Source organism: Antechinus flavipes, chromosome 4, assembly GCF_016432865.1.
Source record: "Antechinus flavipes isolate AdamAnt ecotype Samford, QLD, Australia chromosome 4, AdamAnt_v2, whole genome shotgun sequence".
Classification (NCBI taxonomy): Eukaryota; Metazoa; Chordata; class Mammalia; order Dasyuromorphia; family Dasyuridae; genus Antechinus; species Antechinus flavipes.
The window spans coordinates 38,205,309-38,224,079 of record NC_067401.1 but is presented as its reverse complement, the minus strand read 5'-3'; positions in this window follow the sequence as shown (position 1 = coordinate 38,224,079).

Genomic DNA, 18,771 nt, shown 5'->3' with positions numbered 1-18,771 from the left:
TTATCCTAGCCAATCTGACAAGTGTGTAGTGATATCTCAGAGTTGTCTTAATTTTAATTTCTCTGATTAATAATGACTTGGAGCATCTTTTCATATGGCTCAAAATAATTTTGATTTCTTTATCTGAAAATTGTCTGTTCATATCCTTTGACCATTTATTAATTGGAGAATGGCTTGGTTTCTTATAAATTAGAGTCAATTCTCTATATATTTTGGAAATGAGGCCTTTATCAGAACCTTTAACTATAAAAATGTTTTCCCAGTTTGTTGCTTCCCTTCTAATCTTGTTTGCATTCATTTTATTTGTACAAAGGCCTTTTAATTTGATATAATCAAAATTCTATTTTGTGATCAATAATGATCTCTAGTTCTTCTTTGGTCACAAATTCCTTCCTCCTCCACAGGTCTGAGAGGTAAACTATCCTATGTTCTTCTAATTTATTTATAGTCTCTTTCTTTATACCTAGATCATGAACCCATTTTGACCTTATCTTGGTGTATGGTGTTAAGTGTGGGTCAATGTCTAGTTTCTGCCATACTTATTTCCAATTTTCCCTGCAGTTTTTGTTCAAACAGTGAATTCTTATCCTAAAAGCTGGGGTCTTTGGGTTTGTCAAACACTAGATTATAAAGTTTATTGACTATTTTGTCCTTTGAACCTAACCTATTCTGCTGATCAACTAGTCTATTTCTTAGCCAATACCAAATCATTTTGGTGACTATTGCTTTATAATATAGTTTTAGATCTGGTACAGCTAGGCCACCTTCATTTGATTTTTTTTTTTCATTAGTTCCCTTGAAAGTCTTTATCTTTTGTTCTTTCAGATGAATTTTGTTGTTATTTTTTCTAGGTCATTAAAATAGTTTTTTGGGAGTCTGATTGTTATAGCGCTAAATAAATAGATTAGTTTAGGTAGTACTGTCATCTTTATTATATTTGCTCATCCAATCCAAGAGCATTTAATATTTTTCCAGTTGGTTAGATCGGACTTAATTTGTGTGGAAAGTTTTTTGTAGTTTTGCTCATATAGTTCCTGACTTTCCCTTGGCAGATAGATTCCCAAATATTTTATACTATCAGCAGTTACTTTAAATGGGATTTCTCTTTGTAACTCTAACTGTGGGATTTTGTTAGTAATATATAAGAATACTGAAGACTTATGTGCATTTATTTTGTATCCTGCAACTTTGCTAAAGGTGTGGATTATTTCTACTAGCTTTTTAGTAGAATCTCTGGGCTTCTCTAAGTATACCATCATATCATCTGCGGTTTCCTCATTACCTACTCTAATTCCTTTAATCTCTTTCTCAACTCTTATTGCTGATTTATAATTTCATGTAATCAAAACTATCTATTTTACATTCCATAATTCTCCCCTGCCCTGATTATAAACTCTTTTCTTATTCATTTGTCTGACAGGTACATTTTCCCACGCTCCCCTAATTTATTTGTAACATCACCATTTTTATCTAAATTGTCTTTTTCTAGTAAACTTATTTATTTTTTATTTGTGGCAGCCCTTTTTGTAGTGGCTAGAAACTGGAAATTGAATGGATGCCCATCAACTGGAGAATAGCTGAATAAATTGTAGTATATGAATGTTATGGAATATTATTGTTCTGTAAGAAATAACCAGCAGGATGATTTCAGAGAGGCCTGAAGAGACTTACATGAATTGATGCTATGTGAAATGAGCAGAACCAGAAGATCATTATATGCTTCAACAACAATATTATATGATGATCAATTCTGATAGAAGTGGTTCTCTTTAACAATGAGATGATCCAAATCAGTTCCAATTGTTCAATAACGAAAAGAACCAGCTACACCCAGCAAGAGAACTATGGGGAATAAGTGTGGACCACAACATAGCATTTCCACTCCTTCTGTTATTGTCTGCTTGCATTTTTGTTTTCCTTTTCAGGTTATTTTTACCTTCTTTCTAAATCCGATTTTTCTTGTACAGCGAGATAACTGTATTAATATGTATACATATATTATATTGAACATATACCTTAACACATTTTACATGTATTGGACTACCTGCCATCTAGGAGAGGGGGTGGGGAGAAAGAGGAGAAAAGTTGGAACAAAAGGTTTTGCAAGGGTCAATGTCGAAAAATTACCCATGTATATGTTTTGTAAATAAGAAAATATTAAAAATTTTAATTTTAATACACGTTGATTTGTGGATCATGTTGGGTGAGAAAATCAGAGCAAAAGGGAAAAACCATGGGAGAGTTAAAAAAAAAGAAAGAACATAGTTTGTATTGATTTATATTCATTTTCCTAAGTTCTTTTTCTAGATGCAGATGGCATTTTCTATCCAAAGTCTATTGGAATTGCTTTGGATTGTCTAAATGATTTATCCATTTCAATTTTATTTTCAAATATGGCATGAGATATACTTCCAAACTGGTTTTCAGTTTTCCCACTGATTTTTGCCAGATGTTGAGTTGTCTCAAAAATGCTTGAGTCTTTGGGTTTATCAAACAGTAGATTACTAATTTTTTTGTGTGTGTGTGTATTGTGTATCTATTCTATTCCACTGTTCCATCATTGTTTTTCTTAATCAGTACCAGATTGCTTCGATGCTTACTGCTTTGTAATAGAGTTTAGAACTGGTATGGATAGTCTATTTTTAAAAATATTTTTTGCCATTGATTCCCTTGATATTCTTGAACTTTTGTTCTTCCAGATGAATTTTGTTATTTTTTTTCCTAGTTATATAAAACAATTCTTTGGCAGTTTGATTGATGTGGGTCTGAATAAGCAGGCTAGTTTACATAGAATTACAATTTTTTTTATTATATTGGCTCAGCTTACCCATATGATCAATGATCATTTCTCCAATTATTTAAAATCTACTTTATTTGTGTGGAAAATATCTTCAGCTGTATTTATATAATTCCTGCATATTTCTTGGCAAATAGATTCCCATGTATTTTATATTGTTTGTAATTATTTTTGGAATTTCTTTTTCTATCTCTTACTGTTGGGTTTTGTGGGTAATATATAGAAATACTGATGATTTATGTGGGTTTATTTTATATCAAACAAATTTTCTGATGTTGTACTTCAAAGTCTTATGGTGATGGGCAAGTAATGAAACAGTAGGTGTGAATATACTGGGATCTCCAGTCATACCTCTGTATTCAAGTGACCTAGGCCACAGGATCATCTTTTCCCTGGAGTAAAGCAGCAGTGGGATTTGACAATCCTTAGGTATTTGAGCAGCCTTTTTGGAGGATCACATTGCTCAGCTTCTGGCATGAGGAAAGGGCTAGAAACATTGCCCTAAAATTGTTTCACTAAACCTAACTTTCAGTCAGATGGAGATCCTACTCTGAAGTTAAAACACACACAAAAATACCAAAACCAAAAACAAAGATGATTCCACTCACCACTGGGATACTTGGATTGTGCACACCCTTATGAACAACACAAAATCCAGTAGATCCAAAAGACGAACAGTTTTGTTGTGAGGCAAGTTTCTATATCAAACTAAATATGTCTGATATTCTCTTTCTGAGCCAAATCCCATGAAATTAAGGTTCAAATAATGCTTATATCCCTCCTTGTAATAAGTCTTTTTTGGCCCCACTTTACTCCTCCCCACCTTTTTCCTCTCCTTCCAATACAATCCCTTTTCCATTCCTAGTTTCTTAGACATGTTTTGTCTTTAGTGTCCTCACGTTTGAAGTCTATTCTTCCTTATCTCCATAATGGCTAATTATGGTCAGATCTCTTTTTGCTTTTTTCTTCATTTTAAAAGCTTGAGATTTGCTCTTAGGGCAAAAGGAAGACTGTTCTGAGCTTCCTCTATAGGATGACAAACAGGAATTTTATGCTGCCCTGGGGCTGGTACTGCCAGCTTTCTTCCCCTGCTGGCTTGGCATGGGTAAATCCTAGTTGTTATGCTAGGGTTCAGGACCTCATTATTTGCCTTCTGTAGTTGTGTTGGAAGTCTCACAGCTAGTCTGCTGATCCACTGGTTTCTGAACCATGACAGAGTACCTGATAGATACTACTGTATTTTGGCTAAGAGTCTCCCACTAGAATTCCCTCAGGGACCCCTCCACTTTGGGTTTCCCTGTACTGCACCTGCACTGGGCTGCATCTCTTACTCTCTTATCTGAGACAGACATTCCCTAAAGTTCTTTCAAAAAGATCTTCTGCTAGAAATTTGTTACACTCTAAATATTTGTGGGTTCTAATCCCATTCAGAAGCATGATCTGGTGTTGATTCTGAGAGAAGCCAGGAAGAGTGCAGGAAAAAAATATATCTATTCTCTGCCATCTTGGACTCATGCCACCTCCATATATGTTTTTCTAAAGAGGCTGTAGTGATATAGAGCACTGTGAAGCTAGTGTAGCTTTCACAATTAAAACTAATTTAGTCAGGGCAGCTATTTGGCACAGTGAATAGAGTACCAGCCCTGAAGTCAGGAAGACCTGAGTTCAAATCAGGCCTCAGGCACTTAACATGTCCTAGCTGTGTGACCCTGGGCAAGTCACTTAACCCCGATTGCCTCAGCTAACAAACAAAAAACTAATACAGTCAACAAGCTTGTATGTCTCCTAAATGGAATAAATGATAGTCTTATGACAATGTGATTGCCACTTGTAGGAAAGCACCACACCACCATCATAAGTTAGGCAAAAACTATCAGACATTGTAGAGAGTTATTAGGAGGAATGGAGTTGGAAACAATAAGATCAATGGTCCACTTACTACTGAAGACTTGTGAATCTCCTAAACTGAGATTCATCTCATCAAAACTGTGTTACATTTACTAAACACAGTTGAGACTTCATGGATTCACCTTTTCAGAAAATATTGACATTTGATAAACTGTCATTGTGAAGAGAAGTGACATACAAGTGTGTGAGCAAGAAAGGCAATATGTGGCACAGATTGCTGGACTGATCCTAGATTTATCCTTCCCAACAATTATATTCAACAAAAGCAGTGGTATCAAGGCAAGATGACTATAAGAAAACTTAGTGTCAACAGACTAGAATCTTCTCTTAGTATGAAGAGGGTGTTTGGTGTTTGGTAGAGACTTTAGAATAGGAGAGTTAAGGGGGATGGGAGTAAGGTATTGATTGGAAAATGGAGTTTGGATAATGAACTATAGGTCAACAAATTAGAGTAATTCTCTGAATGTGAATAGTTCATTGCTAAGTTGGAGGGAAAGCTGGACTATCACATGGCTGTTAATACCGGAGAAGAAAAGGACAGGAAGCTTTCAGAGATTTGGTGTAGAACACTACATTTATTCATCTGAGCCATAAAACTCACAAATATCAATTAGTTTGATGAAAATAATGTGGAAATTCAGAAGCTTCTAAACAAAAAAAGAATTCCACAAAGTTTACCCAGCAAGATAGTTTATTTATCTCTAAGAAGACAGCATTCAATTCCTTCAGAAGTAAAGTACAAGAGAAGCTTAGAGAGATGCAGGATTATTGGCTCATTAAGAAGGCAGATGATGCTAAGTGAAATGAGCAGAACCAGGAGATCATTATACACTTCAACAATGATACTGTATGAGGATGCATTCTGATGGAAGTGGATTTCTTTGACAAAGAGACCTAACTCAGTTTCAATTGATAAATGATGGACAGAAGCAGCTACACCCAAGGAAAGACCACTGGGAAATGAATGTAAACTATTTGCATTTTTGTTTTTCTTCCCAGGTTATTTTTACCTTCTGAATCCAATTCTCCCGGCACAACAAGAGAATTGTTCTGTTCTGCAGACATATATTGTATCTGGGGTATACTGCAACATATTTAACATATATAGGACTGCTTGGCATCTAGGGGAGGGGATAGAGGGAGAGAGGGGAAAAATCGGAACAGAACCGAGTGCAAGGGATAATGTTGTAGAAAAATTACCCTGGCATGGATTCTGTCAATAAAAAGTTATTATAAAATGAAATAAAATTTTAAAAAAAGAAGGCAGATGAAATTCAGTTTTACATTGATAATAATAACCTGAATCACTTTTATCATGCCCTTGTGGCTATTTGTAGGCCAAAGAGCAATGGTGTATCTCAACTTTTCAGTGCAGAGGGGATCACATTGATTAGTGATAAGGATATGAGTCTGGAAAAGTGATTGTACACTTCCATAGTGTTCTCAACAGACTATTATAACCAACACTGAAGCCATTGACTATATATCTCAGATTCAAGTCAACCCCAATTTAGTTGTATTTCCAACTGAAGAAGTTTTAAATGTCATTAGGCTCTTTTCATATTGTAAAGCACCTGGGGCTGATTCTATTCCAGCTGAGGTTCACAAGGCAGGAGGTTCATTGCTTATAAAGAAAAAAAAAAACTCACTGAAATTTTCTGGCTTATATGGCAAGAAAACATTAATCTCCAGGAATTCAAGGATGCCTCCATTCTCCATCTCTATAAATGAAAGAAAATAAGTTGTCCTATAACAATCATGGGGGAGTCACTGCTAGGGATAGTCTTGCCAGAGTCTTCTTTAATAGGCCAATCCTTCACCTGGAAGATGATTATGTGCCCAAGAGCTACTGTAGCTTCAAAAAGAGCCAGGGAATGGTTGTTATGGTAGTTGCATGTTTTCATGGATTTTGATTAATGGATTATAGCCTTATACTTTTCCAAACACCAGTGGAATGAAGTAGGGCTGTGTGCTTGTTCCCATGTTTTTAAATATGATATTTTCAGTGTTATTGTCAAATACTTTCAACAAGGATGAAATGGCATCAAAGTCAGTTACTGGCAGTAAATTATTTCACTTGAAAAGGCTACAAATCAAAACTAAAGTGGAATTGATACACAACTGAATTTGCTGATGATCCTCACTCAATTTTGAGCCACTGAAACTGAGATGCACCAGAGTATTAATCAATTTCCTGCCATTTGTGCTCATTTTGACTTGGCAGTTAACATCAAGAGAACACGGGTTCTCTACCAGGCAGCATTGCAGTACCCATACTTGGAATAATTGATTATAGAAAATGGTACACATTTGAATGCTATGAATAAGTTCACATAACCCGGCCATATACTTCCTGGGGATGTTATACATAGATAATGAGATTGATGTATGCATTGTCAAAGCTAGTTCAGTGTTTGGGAGGTTCCAAAAGAAAGTGTGTAAGAGAAAAGATATTGCACTGCCTACTAAACTAAAAGCCTTTAGAGGCATTGTGCCTTCATTGTTGTTTGCCTATGAAATTTGGATAGTATACCAATGCTGTGCCAAGAAACTGAATCATTTCCATTTTAATTATCCTAGGAAGATTCCGAAGAGCATCTGGCAAGATAAAGTACCAGATACTGAGGTTGTTTCTCAAGTTAAGCTGCTAAGCGTTCAAACTCTATTGTAGAGAGCACAAATCTGATGGGCTGGCCATGTTATTCAAATGCCAAACATACGACATTTGCCTTAAAATTATTTTATGGAGAACTCATATAAAGCAAATACTTACATGAAGGTTAGAAGAAACAATACAAAGACACTCTCAAGGTCTGTCTGAAGAACTTTGGAATCAATTGTGAGACATGGGACCACCCAGCGATATAATGTCTACATCAAAGAAAAGCACTTCATGACCCAAGCAGAAGTATAGTGGCTCAAAAGAAATGTGAGATGTACAAATTTAGAGAGATTTCTACTCTCAAATATTCATATGTCTAACTTGTGGTAGTGTCTTTTGAGCTCATATTTATGTGATGACAGTGACACACACTTCAACACAGTGTTGTCATTTTGGTCCTATTTGACCATGAAAGACAAAAATCATGTTTTCTAATATTGTACTAGCCCTGTCTTCCTGATTCCAATCCCACTTGTTAATATTGTCTGATTCCTACAATCTTGCTAGTAATCTATTAATTTTTTTTTCATTAAGGAAATCAGTCTACAGTTTTATTTTCTATTTTTACTTTTCCTGGTTTAGAACCAATATTTATGTCAAAACCATATTTATGTGATAAAAAGAATTTGCTAGAACTTCTTCATATGTATTCATACGTGTGTGTGTGTGTGTGTATGCACATACATTCAATAGTTTATATAGTATTGGGATTGTTTCTTAAATGTTTCATGCAGGACTTTCCAATTTCTTCTGATAGCATCATGCTCATCAAAGAAACAATTAGAACTCATATTTCTACTCTTTGGATCACATCATTCTTGGCATCTTGGCATCTTCTCCTGTTCTTCATAGAAAATCTTTCTACCCAGTTGTAAGGGAGAAGGGCATGGTGCAAGTTCTTCATACTATTGGTTAAGTACCATGTGACTATATCATGATGGTTGCAGTCTCAGAGAAGAGAAAGGTGCACATTTGAGAGATGCCAAGACAAAATTCATAGCTCTTGGCAATAGATTAGATAGAGGAGGTGAGAGATAGCAAGGACTAGAGGATGACTCAGGTTCAGGATGCTGCTGCCCTCTATTGAAATTGGAAAGGTAGGACCAGTGAGGGCTTAGGAACAGAAAAGCATTTTGTTATGGATATGCAGAGTTTAAGATATTTAGCAAGAAATGCGTAAAAGGCAGTTGTGGATGCAAGATTAGAGAGATTGGGGCAGAAAAGATTGGTTTGAAATCATCATTGTAAATCTAATAATTAAATCCATTAAAGCTGATGAGATCATTAAATGAAGTAGTAGAGAAGGAAAAGAGAAGATGGTCTAGGACAGATCCTATGAGACACATCCTATTAGAGGGTATGCTTTGGATGAGCATTTAGCAAAGAATTCTAAGAATAATTAGGTAGTAGGAGAACCAGAAGACCTAGATAAACGTAGAGAAAAGACAGTATCAAGGAGGGCATGATCAATAGTGTCAAAGGCTACAGAAGGGCCAAGGAGAATGAAGTTTGAGAAAAGCCCATTGTATTTGGCAACTTAGGAGATCATTGGTAATGTTGGGAAGTGCAGTCTTCATAAAATAATAAGATGAGAAGCCTGATTGTAAGCTATTGCCCATAGCTAGAGAACTGATTTGAATTCAAACTATGACTTTATCTCTCATAAGCTCCTGATTGACCTCTTGAGTTATCTAGTGCTGGATAACTGATCTAACTCATACTAACCTTGTCCATAATTCGAAGTCTAATGAGGCAGAACTGTGGTGTTCATAGCTGAAGGACTGATGGGGACAACGTCCATACTATTGGTTGTTAGAAGACTCGCATCGATTTAACTTATATCTTTGTCCTTCACAGTTCCCTATGCTTTCTGTGGACTTCAGCCAGACCAATTGTTAGAAGGCTTATTTAAGCCGGGCTCTTATCTGTGATCCAGACCCAATGTTGACCATGGAGAATATTGACATGGGCCAGATTCGCATTTGTTATAGCTAGGTGAATGATCTGAGCCTCTTATATAGAATAGGATTGATTTGGGGAAAGCTCAGTTTGAGAATCAAATGAGATAATCTGTGTAAAGTACTTAGTATGGTACCTGATACATAGTTATTTGTTCCTTGTTCTTGAAGTGGATCATGATATCAGAGAAGTAATGCCATGACATGCAAGTCAATAGGACTTAAGTGATGGAGGGCTGTTCAAAATCACCAGTTTAACTTTCTCCTTTGGAACTTTCTGGGTTCAATGGTGAGATATAGATCAGACTGACTGGAGATGACCCTGAATATGATGGGAAACCTTGGCCATTTTAACTAAGGTCTTTAACAGATCTCAGTTTGACTGAGACAATATTCAGTCAATGATTAAGGTTAGGTAAAAAATAAAGCAGAGGGTAACTTCTTTTACTTAGTCAAAAAAGAAACATCTTTCTAGGAGGAAAAGACCCACAGATCTTTGGTTTTTGGCCAGAATAGAAACAATTGTTATTTCCATTCACTGTGAACCAATCAGGGCCCCAACAATGATCATGTGGAGCTTGGTCTAGTAACTAGTTTTAGCCAATTAATTAGAGATATAGAGTGATTTGGGATAGTAGGCACTATATAAATGTTAACTGTTATTATTATTATTTTGTTGGACTGATACTTCTGGATAGATCAATTCTTATCTTTCACGCCACTGTGGTTGACCTCTTACAATTACTAGAAGTTGTCAGGTTGAGTATCTGACCAGAGACAATCTTATGCTATCCACCTGATCCATATGGATTGGAAGATTGACTTGGTCTGTAGTTATGTGATTTCTGGTTTGAAGGATTGATGTAAAACTGAAATGTATCATTTCCTTCCTGAGATATATTTTTTCCTTGACTAAATGAAATGTATGATAGAATATGTATAATAATATGTACAATACAATAAGGATTTGCAATATGATGTATTGATATACAATACAATATGTATGATAAGATGTACAATGCAATGAGATGTCAATCAAATATCAGTATTGTCCATAGCTGGAGGACTAAGAAAGTAGAATTGGACTCTAATTCTCCATAGCTTCCTGACTGAAGAGCTGAGTTTGATTCATGCCTCACATGGTTTGGATTGATTGTCTATAAATAGAATATTGTTTTGAGTTAGTTCTAGTCATCTATAGTTCTTTGACTCACCCCTTCTCCCCCTACCCTCTGATTCAGACGCCTGGTACTTTACCTTAAGATCCATAAATGCATGACTTTGTTTTCTCTGGCCACAGCCAGATTCATATTTTTCTCCAAATTTTATGAAGGTTTAGCAGTTAACTTATATCTGCTTTTTTCCTACAGACTTGAGCTTAAACCATGTTTCCTGTGGCTAATTTCCTGAGTTTGACTGATGGCATTTTTTCCCTTAGCCCTCCTTGTGCCCTAAGCTAGAGGAGGATTCTTGCATTCCTTGATTGGTAGAGTAGATTTATACCCATGGCTGTGAGTCTATTGTGGTTATCAATAGTCAGTCTGTAATTCTCTCTAGCACTCTCCTAGCTTGAACTCAATGACTGGAACCTGTCTTCTTCTCCCTTGATTTTTCTTCCTTTGACTCTCTCTGATCCTCTGTCAATGGTCACCTGGGTAGTACTGGGTAGTACAGGGGTTCTGTAGTTGAATCTATATTTTTGCCATTTCCAACTCCAGTCTATAATATCCATTCTAGACCGGTTTTTGTATCTCTCTTGGTGGATCTGGATCCACTTATTTGTGTTCTCTAGCCTGTTGAATTTTATAAAGATGTCAGTACTTAGTTTGAGTTTTCTTTTCCCCTTATTGCTTGAACTGGACTGACTCCAAATTTTTTTGCCACTTATTCTTGAGTAGATTAAATTTGATCTACGACATTTCCTCTGAACCTTTACTACGCCCTAAATCTTGATTCCACTGTCCTATAGAGTTAGCCCCAGAAGAATATTTCTTGGTGTTTTGATTGTCTAGATTTTGTTGTTGTTACTGTCATTTTAAAATTTTGGCCAATTCTTCTCACCCCATTTTTTTTTTTGGCAAAGATGCTTGAATGGTTTACCATTTCCTTCTCCAGTACATTTTACAGACGAGGAAACTGAGGCAAACAGGGTGATGTGACTTGCCTGGGATCCCACAGTTAGTAAATGTCCGAGGCCAGATTTGAACCCAGGTGAGATGAGTTTTTCTGACTTCAGGCCCAATATTTTATCCATTATGCCACCCAGTTGTCCTGTCCAGATTTAGATGATCCATATTCATCTTTTAAACTCCATTTTGAATGACACGATCCCATATATACTGTTTCTTATCCATTGCTTTAATCATTTTTATGTCTCATCCACTGGGGGTAATCTCTCTCTCTTCCATACTTCTCCCTCCCTTTCCATTGTCTTCTTCCCCTCTCTTAGCTGGGACTTCCCAGAATCCATCTGAGCTGTATGGCTGCTAACATAACTTGTATGATATAGGAGTCACAGATTCTTTATCTTCTGGTGAGAAGAAAGACTTTGCTTTACCATGTGGCCTAGCATTGCCTTCCAGATCTTACCATCTATCTGGCCTCTATGCCCTATGAATCATTGACACTGTCATTTAACCTCCTATTTTAACCTAAGTTGCTTGTGCCTTAGTCATCTGATCTGTTGCAAAATGCTTGGAATTTCCAGGTTTTTTTTTTTAATCTATCCTACAGCTGAAGGTTCTTTTGTGTCTCCTGTCTCATACAACTGGGATTAAGAACCTTTTGAATATATCTCAATCCTCCCAGCATTTTATTATCCCTATTTTATAGTTAAGGAAATTGAGGCGAACAGAAGTTGCCTTGTCCAGGTTGACATGGCTTGTACATATCTGAGGCTGAATTTGAATTCAGGTCTTCCTATTTTTCAGTGTCCAACTTTTCATCCATTATATCATTGGCTGCTTCTATAATCAGAATATCAGCTGCTTGAGAGTCAGAACTGTTTGTTTGTTTGTTTGTTTGTTTGTTTGTATTTATTTCCTTAACTCTTAGAAAGTTGACACATGGCTTAAAGGAGACTTTTTCATTCATTCATTACTTCATTCCCAGGAAAAGAGGGGGAAGGGTCTATTTCTAGACCCATTAATGAGGTGCCCAACTTTCATAGTCCCTTTGGTGTTCAGCCCCCCAGAAACATGACAAATAGATGAGATTATCAGAAGGATGCCTTCTTCCCCACCCCCCCAAAATCAGGACTCTGTCTCTGTTTTCATCCTCAAGCTTAACTCAAACAATAACCACAAATAAAAGGAATGAAACAAGAATAACATTTTTTTATATAGCACCTATTATGTCTAGGACACTATACTAAGCATTATACACATTTTATCTCATTTGATCTTTACAAAAACCTTACAAGGTAGATGTTATTATTATCCTTGATTTTACAATTGAGGAAATTCAGGCTAACAGGGGTTAAAATGACTATCTATAGTTAGTAGATGTCTGAGTCTTCCTGACTCCAAGTGCTACCACCTTCTTGCCCTGGATTTTTCTTGAATACATAAGAAAGAACACCCAAAGACAGATACATCCATTTAGAAAAGATGCTGTCTAATACCACTGTTAGGTCTTTGTCCCAAATTTGCCCAAAAAGGTGGGAAAGACTTATTTGTACAAAAATATTTATAGCAGCTCTTTTTGTGGTGACTAAGGATTTTTAAATTGAAGGATACCCATCAATTGGGGAATGGCCTAAGCAAATTGTGGTATATGATTGTAATGGAATATTATTGTGTTATAAGAAATACTAAGCAGGAAATGAGAAAAATCTGGAAAAAACTGCCATGCACTGATGCCTAGTAAAGTGAAAAGAACCAAGGGAACATTGTAAACTATAACAGTATTACTGTTCGATGAAGAACTATGAATGAGGGGCAAGCTAGAATGGCACAGTGGATAGAGTGGATAGAATGGATTCCTTCCTTCCTTCCTTCCTTCCTTCCTTCCTTCCTTCCTTCCTTCCTTCCTTCCTTCCTTCCTTCCTTCCTTCCTTCCTTCCTTCCTTCCTTCCTTCCTTCCTTCCTTCCTTCCTTCCTTCCTTCCTTCCTTCCTTCCTTCCTTCCTCCCTTCCTCCCTTCCTCCCTCCCTTCCTCCCTTCCTCCCTTCCTCCCTTCCTCCCTTCCTCCCTTCCTCCCTTCCTCCCTTCCTCCCTTCTTCCAAAATTTTGCCTTGCTCCATTTCTGATCTGGGTGAGTCTGGTATACCACTGCTGCCAGGAACTTATCATATTGGTGCTGGACTTAATAAGGACATTTGATTGAGTAACTGTATGGTAACTCAAAACTCCTGAGCTCAATCAATCCAACCTCAGCCTATCCCAGTAGAAGGAATAATATATGTGTACCACCCAGCAGGAGACAGGTTTTTCTTGATGATAATCTTCAGGAAATATCATCTTCATAGTTACAAAATTGACTAAATGGTATTTAGAATACAAGAATCAGAATAGCTTTATATTAAACCATGTCAGACAAAACATTTCCTTTATGAAGACATTATTAAGCTAAAAGACCAGGAGTCTACTTTACATCTACTCTAGTTCCTATTTTTAAAGGAATAGCTGCTTATAAATAGAGCTGTTAGTATTATTCATGTTTCACAGTCAGATTTTTGTTATCATGTACCCCAGCATTTACACTAACAATAATGGTGGCTTACCTAAACATATTATTAGCAATAATGTATATATCAGGGCTGGAAGAGGTCCCTTAGCCCAACCCACTCATTTTATAGATGAGAAGATTGAGGTGTCAGAGTTTAGGTGACATGCAAAGGACATCTAGTGACAGATCTAGGAGCTGAATGCAAGTCTTTTGATTCAAATTCTGGTGTTGTTGCCAATGTGTCTCATTTTGATGCTGAGATTTGAAGTGAGATCTAGATGCCTGCAATCTCTGCTTTACTGGGCAGACCAACTGAATTCACCAAAAGAAAAAAATAGGGTAAAAAATGAGTTGACTCCCAAATATCTTGCTGGGTTTAATCTTGCATCTTAAGACAGTGATGTTCATTTTGTGGGATGATTTAATTCATTCCCATCCAAACCCATGCCAAACCAAACCAGTGTCATGTCTCTTTCCACCTCTGTCATCAGGGACATTTGTTTAGCTATCTATTCTCTCCCATTCTGTAAAAGCTGCTTGAAGTTAACATGAAACAAACAAACAAAAAACAAAATTTAGAAAAACCACTGAAAAACTATTCCCATCATTTTCTGGAAAATGAATAAGAATTCAATGTCAAATTTTATGTTTTTGGACTCAAACACAATCGCAGCCATGAAATTGAAAGGTGCCTGCTCCTTGGAAGGAAAACTATGGCAAATCTGGGCAGCAAACTAGAAAGTAGAGGCATCATCTTGCTGACAAAGGTTCGTATTGTCAAAGCTATGGTTTTTCCAGTAGTAATAATTGGTTATGAGAGTTGAACTAAAAGGACAGCTGAGTAATGAAGAATCAATGTTTTGGAATTGTGATGTTGGAGAAGATTTTTGAGAGTCTTGGAATGGCAAGGAGATCAAATTAGTCAAAATTTAAATTAATTCAGACTATTCACTGGAAGGTCAAATATGGAAGAGAAAGCTTAAATACTTTGGCCACATAATGAAAGGACAGAACAACATCAAGATGTTGGAAAAGATTGAAGGTAATAGGAGAAGAAGGTGACAGAGGATGAGATGGATAGATAGTGTTTTGGAAACAAAAAGTTTGCTTGGACAGACTTTAGGAGATAGGAAAGTATAAAGAGGCCTGGTGTGCTCTGGTCGTGGAGTTCATGGATTCACGAAGAGTCAGACATGACTAAATGACTGAACAATATTCATTTATGGTTGCAGTGGCAGCTTCCAAATCTGGTCCAATATTGGCCCTACCTAACATTATATGAAATGTTTTTTCCAGAAGAGTCTCCATGGGTATACCATATAGTCATCACTCCCTCACTTTTTGCTTATGGATGTGGGGCTATGTCTTTCACTTCTCTTGTATCTTCACATCGCTTAGCTCTCTTTGGAGTACATCTCTGCTGAGTTGGAAATGGAAGTGAGGCACTAGTTTGAGCTTCTTTGTTTGACTCCAATCATTCAATTTAAATAGATTTGTGGATACAATGCAAAGAATTCCTCAAGGGAAAAGGTGAGCATAGATTAAGACCTTTTCACATCTTTTGTAGGAGTCATGAATGGCATGTTGTAAAATAAAACAAAATAAAGCAAAGCAAAGCAAAACAAAACATTGTCCTTAGAACCATTTGGGGCAACTTGATGTTGTGTGGGTGCTCCTCCTCTCTGCCCTTCCTTCCTCATCAACCTTGTCTCATCTAATCATTTACCACATCAGGAGGAGAAGGGGAAAGGAAAAAGATAGCAGAAAAGGCAAGGAAATGGTATAGTGAAGGAGAAAATAATGTAGCTATTATCAGACATGTATAAAAGCATTCTGTGCAATTATCTCACTTTTGATCCTCATCCTGATCTTGTGTGTAAGATACTGTTGGCATTATTATCATCCTCATTTTATTGATAAAGAAACCAAGAAAAGTAAATGACTTAATCATGATCATGATTATTATTTTTTTTGGCCACTCTTTTTTTTTTTTTGAAAATAATATTTTATTTTTTCCTGAATTACATGTAAAACCAATTTAAACATTCTTTTAAAAAAGTTTTGAGTTTCAAATTTTATCCCTTCTTCTCTCCCCTCCTCTCCATCCTTTCTGAGAGTAAGCAATCTGACATAGATTATACATGTGTAATTGTGTAAAACATGTTTCCATATTAGTCATTTTGTAGAAGAAAACTCAAACTGAAAAAAGACAAAAATAAAAAACAATGTGCTTTGATCTTTATTCAGATGACATCAGTTCTTTCTCTGGAGACATTTGAATATAATTATGAATCACTTTTGACCCCTAGTCTATTACTATTTCCATAACTGATACAGCCTCATATCTGTGGTAGTTTGACCTTACAAATGTAACCTTGAAGAAACTTTCTTGATTCCATATTTTTGTTTCACTTCCACAACTATGGGGTGTTATTAATGACAAGGTGCATGCAGGTAGTTAAACAACCTCCTTCTGTCATCATCAACCATTGTGAAGCATAGGTTTGGTCCACCCAATGTTTGCCAACAGGTAGGAGGGCCAAGCAGAACAGAATCCAACCCCCAGGGGCGAGGAGATCTTAAGGATTCAGTAATGTTTACTAAGCATTTTGGCTACCAGGTGTTCTGAATGCTAATTCCAATGAGTCAAAGGGTTGGGACCAAAAGCCAAATATTCAGATTTTCCAGAAACCACTTTGCTTTGTTTATGATGATAGGATAGAATTTGCCAATAAGCCTCATGGTTATCAGACTTAATCTATTGAGTTTATTAAAAACAGCAAATGAAATTTCATAAAGGAGAGGTTGCATCTTAAGAAAGTTTGCGTGGGACGAATTTGATTGAATTGATTAAAATCCTGGTTTGAGGCTCTCTCACCAAGGAAATAGTTAGGCTTCTTATTTCAATTCAATTCCACAAACATTTATTAAACATTTGCTATCTATAAAAAATTTAACAAATAAAAATACTGGGGCAGCAAGATGGCACAGAGGGTAGAGCACCAGCCCTGAAGTTAGGAAGATCTGAGTTCAAATCTGGTCTCAGACACTTGACACTTTCTAGTTGTGTAACCCTGGCAAAGTCACTTAACCTCAATTGCCTCAGCAAAAAAATAAAAATAAAAATACTCTCTCAGCCAATGGTTAGCATAATTTAAATTAATTTAGACTTCACTGGAAGGTCAAATATGGAAGATAAAACTTAAATACTTTGGCCACATAATGAGAGGACAGGACAACATCAAGATATTGGGAAAGATTGAAGGTAATAGGAGAAGAAGGTGACAGAGGATGAGATGGATAGATTCAGATTTTCCAGAAACCATTTTGCTTTGTTTATGGTGATGGGATAGAATTTGCCAATAAGCCTCATGGTTATCAGACTTAATCTATTGAGTTTATTAAAAACAGCAAATGGAATTTCATAAAGGAGAAGTTGCATATTGAGAAAGTTTGCGTGGGACAAATTTGATTGAATTGATAAAAATCCTAGTTTGGAGCTTTCTCACCAAGGAAATAGTTAGCCTTCTTATTTCAATTCACTTCTACAAACATTTATTAAACATTTGCTATCTATAAAAAGTTATGCTAAGCATTGGCTGAGAGAGTATTTTTATTTTTTTTTTGCTGAGGCAATTGAGGTTAAGTGACTTTCCCAGGGTCACACAACTAGAAAGTGTCGAGTGTCTGAGATCAGATTTGAACTCAGATCCTCCTGACTCAGGGTTGGTGCTCTACCCTCTGTGCCATCTTGCTGCCTCAGTATTTTTATTTAAAAAAATTTAAATTAAAGCTTTTTATTTTCAAAACATATGCATGGATAATTTTTCAATATTAACCCTTGTAAAACTTTGTGTTTCAATTTTCTTCCTCCTTCCGCTACTCCCTCCCCTAGATGGCAAGCAATCCAATATATGTTAAACATGGTAAAATATATGTTAAATCCAAGATAAGCATATATATTTATACAATTATTTTGCTGCACAAGAAAAGTCAAATCAAACAGAAAAAAATGAGAAAGAAAATAAAATGTAAGCAAACAACAACAAAAAGAGTGAAAATGGTGTGTTGTAAACCACACTCAGTTCCCAAGGTCCTTTCTTTGGGTGTAGATGGCTTTCTTCATCATAAGACATTGGAACTGGTCTGAATCCCGAGAGAGTATTTTTAGAGAAATCGTGGTCTATGCCTTCATGGAACTTGTGGCCTAGTAGTAGGAGAGTAGATATTATAAAGGGGTCTTTGAATATGTCTTTTTGAGTTTCCTTATTTTCCAGAAATACTGGATTCAGAGTATGCAAGAGTTCCCAAGTATATCAAGGACAAAACACTTCTTCCCCATTCCCCCTAATCTGACATAACTTGTTTGCACCCCAACTTAGGTCAACCCAGATTCCCCATGTATCCTTGGGAGTCAAGATAGGACCCAATCAAGTCTAAACCAGACTAAGAAACTGTTCGTGCCACTGAGATCCTTGTGGATAATCAGGCCACCATATTTTTGTAGTATAGCAGTTCTCAAGGTGGGGAAAAAACCTGTTGCTTTGCCTTCATTATTTTGCTCACTTTTGCGAGGAAATTAGTTCTTTCCCCACTTCTGTCTCTCTTTCCCTCTGCCATGCCACAGGAGGGGATTGCTCTCTCTTCTCCCTTCTATGTTATAATTTTATAAATATGTAAGTTGCTGTTTGAATTGGGAACTTTTTGAATTTGCACAAGGCTTCACATGCATGTTCATTTTCAATGTAATAAACACCCCTTTTCACATATGCTTTGTGA